Consider the following 10,250-nt stretch of genomic DNA (forward strand, 5'->3'; position numbering starts at 1 on the left):
GGGGGCTTGTTTTGTAAAGGAATAATCGTCATCCTTGCTTTAGTTTAACCAAATGCCTCCCATAGTTAGCTTGGCCCATGTGCAAGAATGAGCACAGACTGGGGAGTCAGCTATGTTCCATTTCTCTCATTGTTATGGGGGCCCCAACGCTCAGACCAGAGCACAAGCAAGGTGCGTCTAGAACTCCAGGGCCAGATGCCCCAAAGGATCTAGAAGATGTAGAAGGACCGAGACTCAAAGTCAACGCACAGAATCCAGACAAGGAGAGCTTCTGGTTCGATCATGTTGGTTAACATAGAAACATTCTGGACAAAGTGTTACATAGAAATGGAAATACATCACATTTAGTTACACAGCGAATGAACCCAATCCTACAGAAAAATGTGAAATGTTATGAAAGTCGGGCTGTTCCAGGAAAGCGAGAGCATGGGTGACTCCCCGTGCCCATGAGAGGCTTCCCTGAGAAACAGGGTGTTCACAAGAGGACAGGCAGTGCTGGAGGGCCGGGGCTCAGGTCTTTAATGCTGTCGCCCTCTGACCTCAGAAGCAGCCGCCACAGCCAAGGCTCTCCCTCCCCACAGCTGCCTCACCTGGGCCCTCCCTGGCAGGAAACTCTCATCTCTGTAGGGCCAGCCAGTTTCCCCCACGTTTCCGCTATAGGAGAGCAAAGCAGAAAAGTCTGCATATAACCTTCGGACACCGTGGTGCTGCAGCTGGAGTGGGGCACCTGCCACCCTGTGGGCCAAGAAGGGTTCAGGTCGTCGACTGAGAAGTCGCACAATTGTAAGTTTGGGAAGGAGAAGAGACTGTTTTTTTACAGAGAGGTTTGGCCTGAAGGTGGTCGTCCTGCCGGCTGGGAAGCACAGTCTCCAGGAGGAGCTTCATGCTGAAGAGGTTAGCTAAACATGCGTGTTCAACAGGTGGCAGGGGAGCACGAATATTTATGAGGGTGGTCCTGATGCATGCATGTTAAGCAAACGTGTGTGTAGCAAATGACTCATGTTCACTCTGGGGTGGAAACTTAACATTGAAATGTGCGACAATTAGGCCCCGTACATCAAAGGCCATGCACACATCTTCCCGGGACACAAGGCACAGCAGTGCACAGCCTCTGTAAACTGGCTAGAGCCAGTCCTTAGTCAGTGGTCCTTTGATCAAGAGAAAGTTGAGAAAATCAGTCACCTGTCCAGTGAAGGCTGTAGTTATGACGTGTGGAACAGGAGGTCAGCGAGGCCGCATTTGTGAGCCGGACAAGTTGCAATTGTTTGAATACTGCTCATCTCAAAGCCAGTGTTTATTTACTGCTGGAGAAAAAGAAAACCCTTGTGGCAGTTGAGGACAGTTCATTCTTTAAGGGTTGGGGCGCCCGCCCGCCCTTTGCCTGGAATGGCCTTAGGTCCATCGGTTTCTATTTCTATCTCACTGCCACACAGTCGGTCCTGTCAGTCTGATGATCTCTATTTTAAAACAAATGCTGGTCGGTCGTGTCTAAACCACAAAAAGGAGGGGCAAGATGAGGCCTGTCTGACCTCCTGCCCCATCTCGACTGGGAACTCAGCTTTTTAAGTTTTTTTCTGGGGTCCACTTGGCCATGAGGGGCCCATTCAGTGGGAGGGGGCTTAGGGCCTTACTTTTAGTGTACAAGGTCCACACCCTAGACAGAGTGAGTGGAAGCAGCTGGGGGATCAACCACGGCTGACCGTGGGTGACGAGTGGCCCCTGAAGCTGGGCTCCTTCGGGCCTTGATGACTGTGACCTGAGAGGGCCTCGGGGACCTACATGGGTCACTCCTCCTCCTCCTCCCCTCCCTCCAGTCAGCATCAGCTCATGCCGAGGACGCCTCCCTACTTACCAAGGGTCCTGCCCTGGCCACACACTTCCCTTCCTTCAATCTGCAACGCCCTTTCCCAGCTCCGTCCCTGGGCTTCAGGCTTCTCCCAGCTGAAACTGCAGGATGAGGGCCCAATGCCTGGCACTACCTGGGCGTGCCCCGGGCCTGTCTCTCTCCTGACCCTCTGAACATTCTCCTGGGCGTATTCATCCATTTCCAAAGGTTCAGCCAGGCTCACGACACCTGCGGTGATTCCCGAACACAGACCGGCAGTCTGGCTTCTGTCCTGCAACCCGGCTGGAATCCAGACGCCTGCTCAGCACAGGCAGCTCAGCACAGCGGTCAAGCCTGCCCACGGCCTCTGCTGGGTTGCTCCTCCCCATCTATACCAGGAATGGGGAACCCACCTGAACTTTCCCTGAACCCACACATGCACTCAGTTCCCATGTCCCCTCCTAGCCAGCTCTTGGAGCTGTGCCTCCTCCCAGCCCACAGTTACCGCCCGCTCTAGGCCCAGCCCCGTCCCTCGGATTCCATGGTGCCTCCTAGAGTCTCCATGCACCTGGTCATTGCCTGCTGGGACCATCTCAAGACCAGCTGACCCCTTTATTCCCCCACCCAGGTTCCCCCTGATCTTTAGATGAAACTCATATTTCTTAGCTCCCCTCTTTGTTATTTCCCCCCGCTATAACCTCACCTAACCCCAGAGAGGCCACACTCTCTGCCCCCTCCAGCCTGCCCTCCTGGAAGCCCCCTCCTCTTTCCTTCCTTCTGACTCCCATGCATGATTCCAGCCTTAGCCAAGAGTCCCCTCCTCCAGGAAGCTCCTGCATGCCCGCTGAGCCAGGCACCTTCCTTTGAGACCCTTTGCACCTTGAGAGGCCTCCAGCCAGGTTTGTGGGGAAGAGGAAGAGCCTCGTGTGTGCCGATGGCGTGGCTGGGACTGTGCGGACCGTGGGCACAGTCTACGTGTTCCATAAACAAACCACTCAACCTTAATGAGCTTCAGTTTCCCTCTCTGTGAAATGGAGATGGTAAATGTGCTTTAAAAAATAATAATAAGGTTGTTGTTAGCGTAAGTGCACAGCACCTGGCATATAACACATGCCTGATAAACATCATGAAATGGAGGAAAAGTCACTAGAGATCCCTAAACCTCCGTCTTGGAAAGGCTGAAAACACAGGCCTGAGAAGAAGAAAGTCGTTAGAAAGGTTTCTGTGCGGGTCTCTGTCACAAGGGCTCCAGTAGTTACCGTGTCGGGGCGCGTCAGTTCCCCCATTTCACTACCACCTGCCCTGTCATTATTTTCTGTGTTTTTCAGGCCATGCAGATAACGGCTCCAGAAAATGGAGGCACCTAGAGGGAGAGACCAGAAGGCGAAGTTGAGGCCCAAAGAGATGGAAGTAAGAAATGGTCAGAAGGGAGACAGCAGCTGGATCCCTGAAACAGCAGTTCCCTCACTGAGTCTGGAAAGAGAATGGAGAGCATGTAACGCACAACCAAATGGAAACGGCATGGCCGCCAAAAACATCCCCACTGCACGGGACCCCAAAACCCCTCCCAGCAGCACGGTCAGGTCTGACCTCTGCAGAGGAAGAAGTTCAGGCCTCCGCCTCCTCATGGACCGACGCACACGCATCCATGACGTCTTAGCAGCATGAAGGGGAGCTTCAGAGAGCCCTCCTCCAGCTCAGCCTGTGAGCGCCCCTCCTCATTCTACCCCGATGTCATTCCCATGGAACACGGGATGCAAGGAGCCAGCCCACACCCCAGAAGGGCCTGAGAAGTGACGACAAAGAGAGGAAGTTGGAAGACCCGGATGCCAGTGCCAACCCCGCGGCTCACCATCGGCCGTCCTCTAGTCTCCAGTCATCAAGGGTAGAGTGGGTGGATTTGTATAATGTGTGTTTCTAATTATTCTTGGAAAAGGAACACATGCAGATGGTTCAGGTTTAAAATTACAAAAGGATATTCGGCAGCGAGTCCCCCTCCCGCCCCTGCCCCTGCCTGCATCACCCCTCCTGGAGGCACCAGCCAGTGCCCACTTCAGAGGTAGTTCAGCCTCTGCTTTGCTCACACAAACGGCAGCTCCCACACACACCTCCCACACTTGGCATCGTTTTCTCAACACTACGCCTCGCAGATTGTCCAGTGCACACACAAGTGCTATCTCGTTCCTTTTTCTTCGGGCTGTCTTCCACTGCATGGAGGTGCTGAAATTCTGGTAGCTTCTCAGGGTCCCTTCCAGCTCTGAGATTCCAAGTGGTCCATCAGATGTGTCTTTCAGCTACCCATGGAGGACTGAGGTGGGCACCCACCACAGAGGAGGCTTCACCTCTCCTCCCCTAGAAGTGCTCTGGAAAGGACCCCCTCCCATAAACCAGGCCACCCCTCTCACTTTCCAGCCAGGTGGCAGACTGGCAGGCAAACCGGGCCTCCACATCTTTGTTTCTAGGCTGTGAGGGACAGAGGCGTCCATGACCACATGGGAGATTCCCAGCCAACTCACCCCACAAAATACCCAAACACATTTTAGGAAATGCCTGGCCAGAAGGAACAGCCCTCACTTTCCCCAGAGCTGGTCCCTCTGTCAGGATAACATCCCACTGGCTGGTTTGTCTCTTAGAAAAGAGGAAGAATTGGGTTCTGAGGACAAAAGAGGCAGCAACCTCATCTCGTGTTGGGTTCCCCTGTCCAGCTACTAAAAAAAGCCCTGAGGTCAACCTACAGAACCGCTGAGGGCCCCACAGGAGTCTTGGGCAGACCAACGTCAGTGAGCGACCCTCCTCATCCAGTGAGGAGCCAGGAGGAGAGAAGGGGAATGAGCCACAGAGGGCAGGGAGAGAGGCTGGCAGGCAGGCAGAGGGTGGGGGAGCAGACAGAGCCAGGGAAGTGGGCGTCTGAGGCCCAGCAGGAGGATGGGGAGTGCAGAGACTGTTAAAGTCACCAGAGGCCGCAGACCTGAGAAACAATGGCACGAAAAGGGTATCCCAAGCAGAGAAAGCCTGATTGGTGGGCCAGGAATCAGCGGTTACCTAATACTGCATAGCTAAGTGCCCATGACTTAATGATCTGAAACTAACAATTATTTATATCTCTCGTAGTTTCTGTGGGTCAGAAATTCACTAAAGGTCTGGCTGGGTGGTCGGGCTGAGTCTGCTACAGCCTGAATGTATTCCCTGGAAAACGTGCTGGAAATGTAATCCCCAGTGCCGCAGCACTGGGAGGGGCTGCTGAGAGCTGATTAGACTGTGAAGGCTGTGCCCCCTTGAATGGATTAACTCTGTCATCACGGGAATGGGTTTGTTTTCTCAGGAGTGGATTCACTAGAAAGGAACAAGTTTGATCCTCCTTCTCCCTGTTTCTCTCCCTCCCTTCTTCCCTTTGTTCGCCCTTCCACCACGGGATGATACAGCAAGAGGCCTTTGCTAGATCCTGGACTTCCCATGAGCCAATAAGTTTCTGTTTATTATAAATTGCCCAGTCTATAGAATTCTGTTATAGCAGCACAAAGCAGACTAAGAGGGTTGTGTCAGAGGTCAGCCTGGGCTGCCATCGTTTGAAGGCTCTGCTGTGGCTGGGGGATCCACTGCCAAGGCAGCCCTCACTGGCTGCCGAGCTGGTGCCGGCTGCCGGCAGGAGGCCTTAGCGCCTCCCTGCGTGGCCTCCCCAGGGCTGCTTGGGTGTCCTTATGTCATGTGGCTGACTCCCCCCAGCATGAGTCATCCAAGACAGCCAGCTGGAAGCTGCAGTGCCTTTTCTGACCTATCGACATTCTGCTGGACACAGAGGCCAGCCCTGACTGATGTGGAAAGGACCGCATGAGAGTATGTTTCAAGGAGGCCAGAACCATCGGCAGTCACCTGGGAGACGGGGATCACAGACAGAGAGAGACAAGACATTGTATGGAAACTGTGAGTGGCTGCGTCAAGCTCATAATATATGAGGGTGAATGATTACCGAGAAGAGGAGAAAAATTAATAAGGAAGCTTTGTGCTTCCACTGGACAGTGGCACCTGACACTTCTTCCCTTCTCACCTTGCCTGTTATTATAAGTGATCTTAAATAATATCAGTAATGCATGCATATGTCTTCACAAGAAGAATGTCTAGCAAAGCCCTCCTTAACCAAACCACTTTGAATCCAGCCCTCCCCAGAGTAATCACTGTAACCACGCTGATGTCACCTCCCAGGACTTCCCTTCACAGCTTTCCTTTTACCTTGCAGTGTGTGCAGTGTGTGTGTGTGCAGTGTGTGTGCAGTATGTGCATGTGTGTGCACGCAGTGCATGCATGTGTGTGTGCAGTGTGTGTGTGTGCAGTGTGTGCAATGTGTGTGTGTGCAGTGTGTGTGGTGTGTAATTCCATTTTGTATTTTGTTACATAAATGTGTCATATCATTGCTCTTAGAATTAGTTTTCCACTTCTCAGGACGTCTCGGGCGCTTTTCTCTGCAGATGTGTGTGACCCTAACCTCATTCTCTCCGGCTGTGGCGTGGCATTCCATGGGGTGGCTGCACCAGAGTTGTACCCACTTTCCTAATGAAAAATATTCACGTGGCTTCCATTTTTTTTATTAGCAGTAAACCTTGCATGTGCATCTTTGTACATTTACTTCTAGGCTATTATTTCTGAGTCTATCTCCTCAGTTGTCAATTCCTAATTTTATTATGCTGTAATCAGTGTGACCTATATCATGATTTCTATTTTTTGGAGTTTGCTGATGATTTGTGGCTTAACACATGATGAATTTCTGTGACTGTGCACAGAAATTGAAAATAATGCATGTAGTTGAAAATAATATACATTCTCCAGTGGGCAAAAAGAAATTCTGTATATATTTTCAACTACATACATTATTTTCTGCTGTGTGTCAGGCCCTGTGATAAGGACTTTGCATGTATTATCTCATCTGATCCTTATAACAGCCTATAAGGGAGGATTATTATCATCCTTCTTTTTCAGATGAAAAACCCAAAACAAAGAGGAGCCCGGTATCACACACCAAAAAAGTCGCAGAATGGAGACTTAACCTCCTCTTGGCTGTAAGGATGTACTGTGGCCCACCTCACAACTGCTTTTCCTAAAGCCCTGCTTTTATTTTATGTAGCCCTGAGAGAGAAAGACAAAATCTGCCAAGTTCTATGACAGAACGCTTTCTTACACGTGAGAATATTTGTATGTACTGAAATAATTCTTTCAGCCTTTTCCTCAGCAGGCTCTCGCTCTGATGCTCAGGCTGGAGTGCAAGTGGCACAATCACAGCTCACTGCAGCCTCAGCCTCCGAGGCTCAGGCCATCCTCCCACCTCAGCCTCCTGAGTTGCTGGCACTACAGGTGCACATCACTAGCCTGGCTCATTTTTTAATTTTTTGTAGAGAAGAGGTCTCATTATGTTGCCCAAGCTAATCTCAAACTCCTGGGCTCAAGCAATCCTCCCACCTCAGCCTCCCAAAGTGCTGGGATTACAGGTGTAAACCAATGAGCCACCACACTTGGCCTTTTAAACTAATTGATAGATCATTTTGCCATAGATTTCTCTTCAGCATATAGGAAAAGGACACACGTGTCCTAAGACTTGCTTCCTTACAGAACCCGATGCTTCTGTGTCACTTTTGAACTAGAGCCAGTTGCGTCCCCTGAAGAGCGTTGGGGATACGGGATTTATTTGGATGTGCTCCAGTATCATCTGTGAGGTTTCCTGCCAAGGCGTTCACATTCATTCACGTCGGCACTGCCGCTGCATTGCCCCTACCACAAAATGTCAACGGAAGGTCCTCAGACAATAGCCAGAACTCCTGCCCCTCACAGGTGGCCCTCACATGGCTCGCTGAAATGAGGGGCTGCCATCATCCACCCAGCCATTGGGTCAGTTCACGCCTGCTCAGGCAGTGACTGCCTCCTGAAGACATGGTGGCCATGGGACATCTTCATTTCATAGCCATGAAAAAGTGAAAAAAAATGTGTTTTAGGTACATCTTTCAAGACTATGCAGTTAGGTTCCTGAAGGTCTGTGATACAGGTGCATTTATCAATATGGAATATGGTTTTCATCTTAAATTCTAAGGGGAAATTATTTTATAAATACACTAAAGTTTGGTTTCATTTTGATATTCTGCCTAAATCTGACACCTGTAAACTGAAATTTGAACCTGCAGAAATAACCAGAGCTCTATGACAAGCCCATCAGAGAAGTGGATTTGTGATGCCTTAAACATTCCGTCTGTACGGCTGAGTCTCACAGCTAACCACGCTCAAGTGTAAGTCTGAGCGATGAATGTGACTGGAGACAGATTTATAAAACGGGAACTCGGTAAATAACCCCTCCAGTTACCATAGACATGGGATAAATGTGGCTGAGTTACAGCACGCACTAGGAATCACAGACGCAGGCTTTTTGCTCTCGCTCTCAGCGGCGTGTTGAGAAGGCAGGACAGCCGGGTGATACAGGAGAGCTGCCGGCCCTCCAGAGAGAAACGGATCCCGCTGTCCTGGCGTCCAGCACCGCAGCCTAGCTCTGTTTGTTTCTGAACGTCATGTGGCTGGAATCGTGGAATGTGAATGCCCTTTCTCCTGGCTTCTTCCAGGCAGCATTGTGCTAGTGACTCACGGGGTGCTGGGGCTCACTCGTCACTGTTGCTGTGCAGCTTCCATTCCTCAATGCTGCCGTTGGCGGGCATTTGCCATCTCTCCCATTTGGGACTATTACAAAGAGCGCTGCCCTGGAGGGCTTGGTGGCCACATGTCCCCACGCCTGTCACATGACTGTAGTCATGCAACAGGGGCACCTGTGGTCAGCTCTTGTGGATCTCACCAGGCAGGTGCCTGGAGTTATTGCTTCACGGTCCTATTTAGTGGTCCTTTTGAATTCACATTTAAATAAAATTACCTCCCAGGAGGGAAAACACACACCTACCGAGCACCTCATGTATCCCAGCATGAGACATGGCTCTCGCCAGCAAATGGTATCAAGTAAAGGAAAGGAAAGAGCCACATAGTCACAGGTGCCCTTGAATTTCCCCTGGGAAGCCACTCCAGGGAAGACTGAAACCTCAGCTTTCAATAGACACAGCTGTGAAGATGATCCCATGTCCAGGAATCCTGGAATGCCCCCAGAACATCTCATCATTAAGAAAGCAATGACAGGCTTCGCGTGGAGGCTGCTGATAACCAGAGGGGAAGGCTCTCTGGGCTCACGCCTGCCAGGCTGGGCACTAGTCCACTCCCCACCGCTGCTTCCATTGTTTCTCATTCTCTGTCTCTCTGTTTCTCTCTCTTTCTCCCTCTCCTCCTCTCATTTTTCTTTACCTGACTCTCTCTTCCCAGCCCCGCAACTTGTGTAATTGTGTAATTGTATTTATAAAAGTCAAATAAGGTGACTCCATTTTATCATCCGCTTTTTCAAAGCTGGTGCAGTTTTGAAAGAGGCTAAGTCACTTGCCCAAGGTCACAGAACATTCACACACACAACTCCCTGGCCCTACAGGTCATGATCTTTCAGCCACATGATCGCTCTACAAAGCCACCAGGGTCATATTACAAAGAATGTAAAGAGACTCTCTTCCTACCAGAAAGTCCCTTATATGGGAGCAAACCCCTAGGACACCAGAAGGACTCTGAGATTTGTGTAGGAATCCCCTGATATTTCAGTTCTCGCAGTGCGTGGACACCTACTTCTCCTCAGGAGGCTTCAGTGTCTCTAAATTCATCCTCAGCGTTCTGAAAGGGGTGGTGGATTACACTCAGTCGTGCCCAGCCAACTGTTAAAGAACATTCCAGTTGAGGCTTTGCTGGTGGAGGTACACTGCTCACAACTTAGCTTCTCCTGGTTCACAAATGTGCAGGACCAAGCAGAGCATCTATGAGTACCAAGGCTGTGGCTCACTCCCAGGTCAGAGTTGTAATTGTCCACTGTCTGCATCTGAGTAAAGATACACCCTTCATCCTAACATGGAACCTAGAGTAGAGTCTTTCTCTCCTGAGTAGGTCTTGATCCAGAGACCCAATAAGGGCCCCCTAGAAACAAGCACAAATGCTCCTGGTCCTTCCAACCTCCCCAGAAGCAGAGGGACGGCACACAGCTGGACTGGGGTGTCTTAGTTAAGCTGTGGCTCATGGATAGGGGTGCCTGCTGGCTGCCTCTGCCAGGAAGGAGAGGCTGCTGTTCCTGAAAAGCAGGGTCCTCTCCTCTGGCAAGTCCACCATGATATTCCAACAGGATAAACACAGTGGCACACAGTGAGGGGAATAACCCAGTATCACAGGCAGCCCCAAAGAAAGGGCACTGGGACAGGTGGGTGTGGTGTCCAGTCTTCTCACCAGAAGCCTAGAGGCCTTCCAGGGCTGGGTCACCTCAAAGTACCAGGCCTTTTAGTTTACATCACTAAAAACCAACCACACTCTTACATTTCAAAGAACT

General features: G+C 50.8%; 1 long non-coding RNA gene across 1 annotated transcript; it reads right to left on the reverse strand.

The window, feature by feature from the left end:
- Nucleotides 1-269: 269 nt before the first annotated feature.
- Nucleotides 270-2,149, reverse strand: LOC144582830 (uncharacterized). The gene is made up of 2 exons (XR_013536275.1): nt 1,853-2,149; nt 270-1,304 (listed from the first exon to the last, which is right to left on the reverse strand). It is a non-coding gene; the product is annotated as an uncharacterized LOC144582830 (long non-coding RNA).
- Nucleotides 2,150-10,250: the final 8,101 nt, after the last annotated feature.

The sequence above is a fragment of the Callithrix jacchus genome, chromosome 5, assembly GCF_049354715.1.
Source record: "Callithrix jacchus isolate 240 chromosome 5, calJac240_pri, whole genome shotgun sequence".
NCBI lineage: Eukaryota > Metazoa > Chordata > Mammalia > Primates > Cebidae > Callithrix > Callithrix jacchus.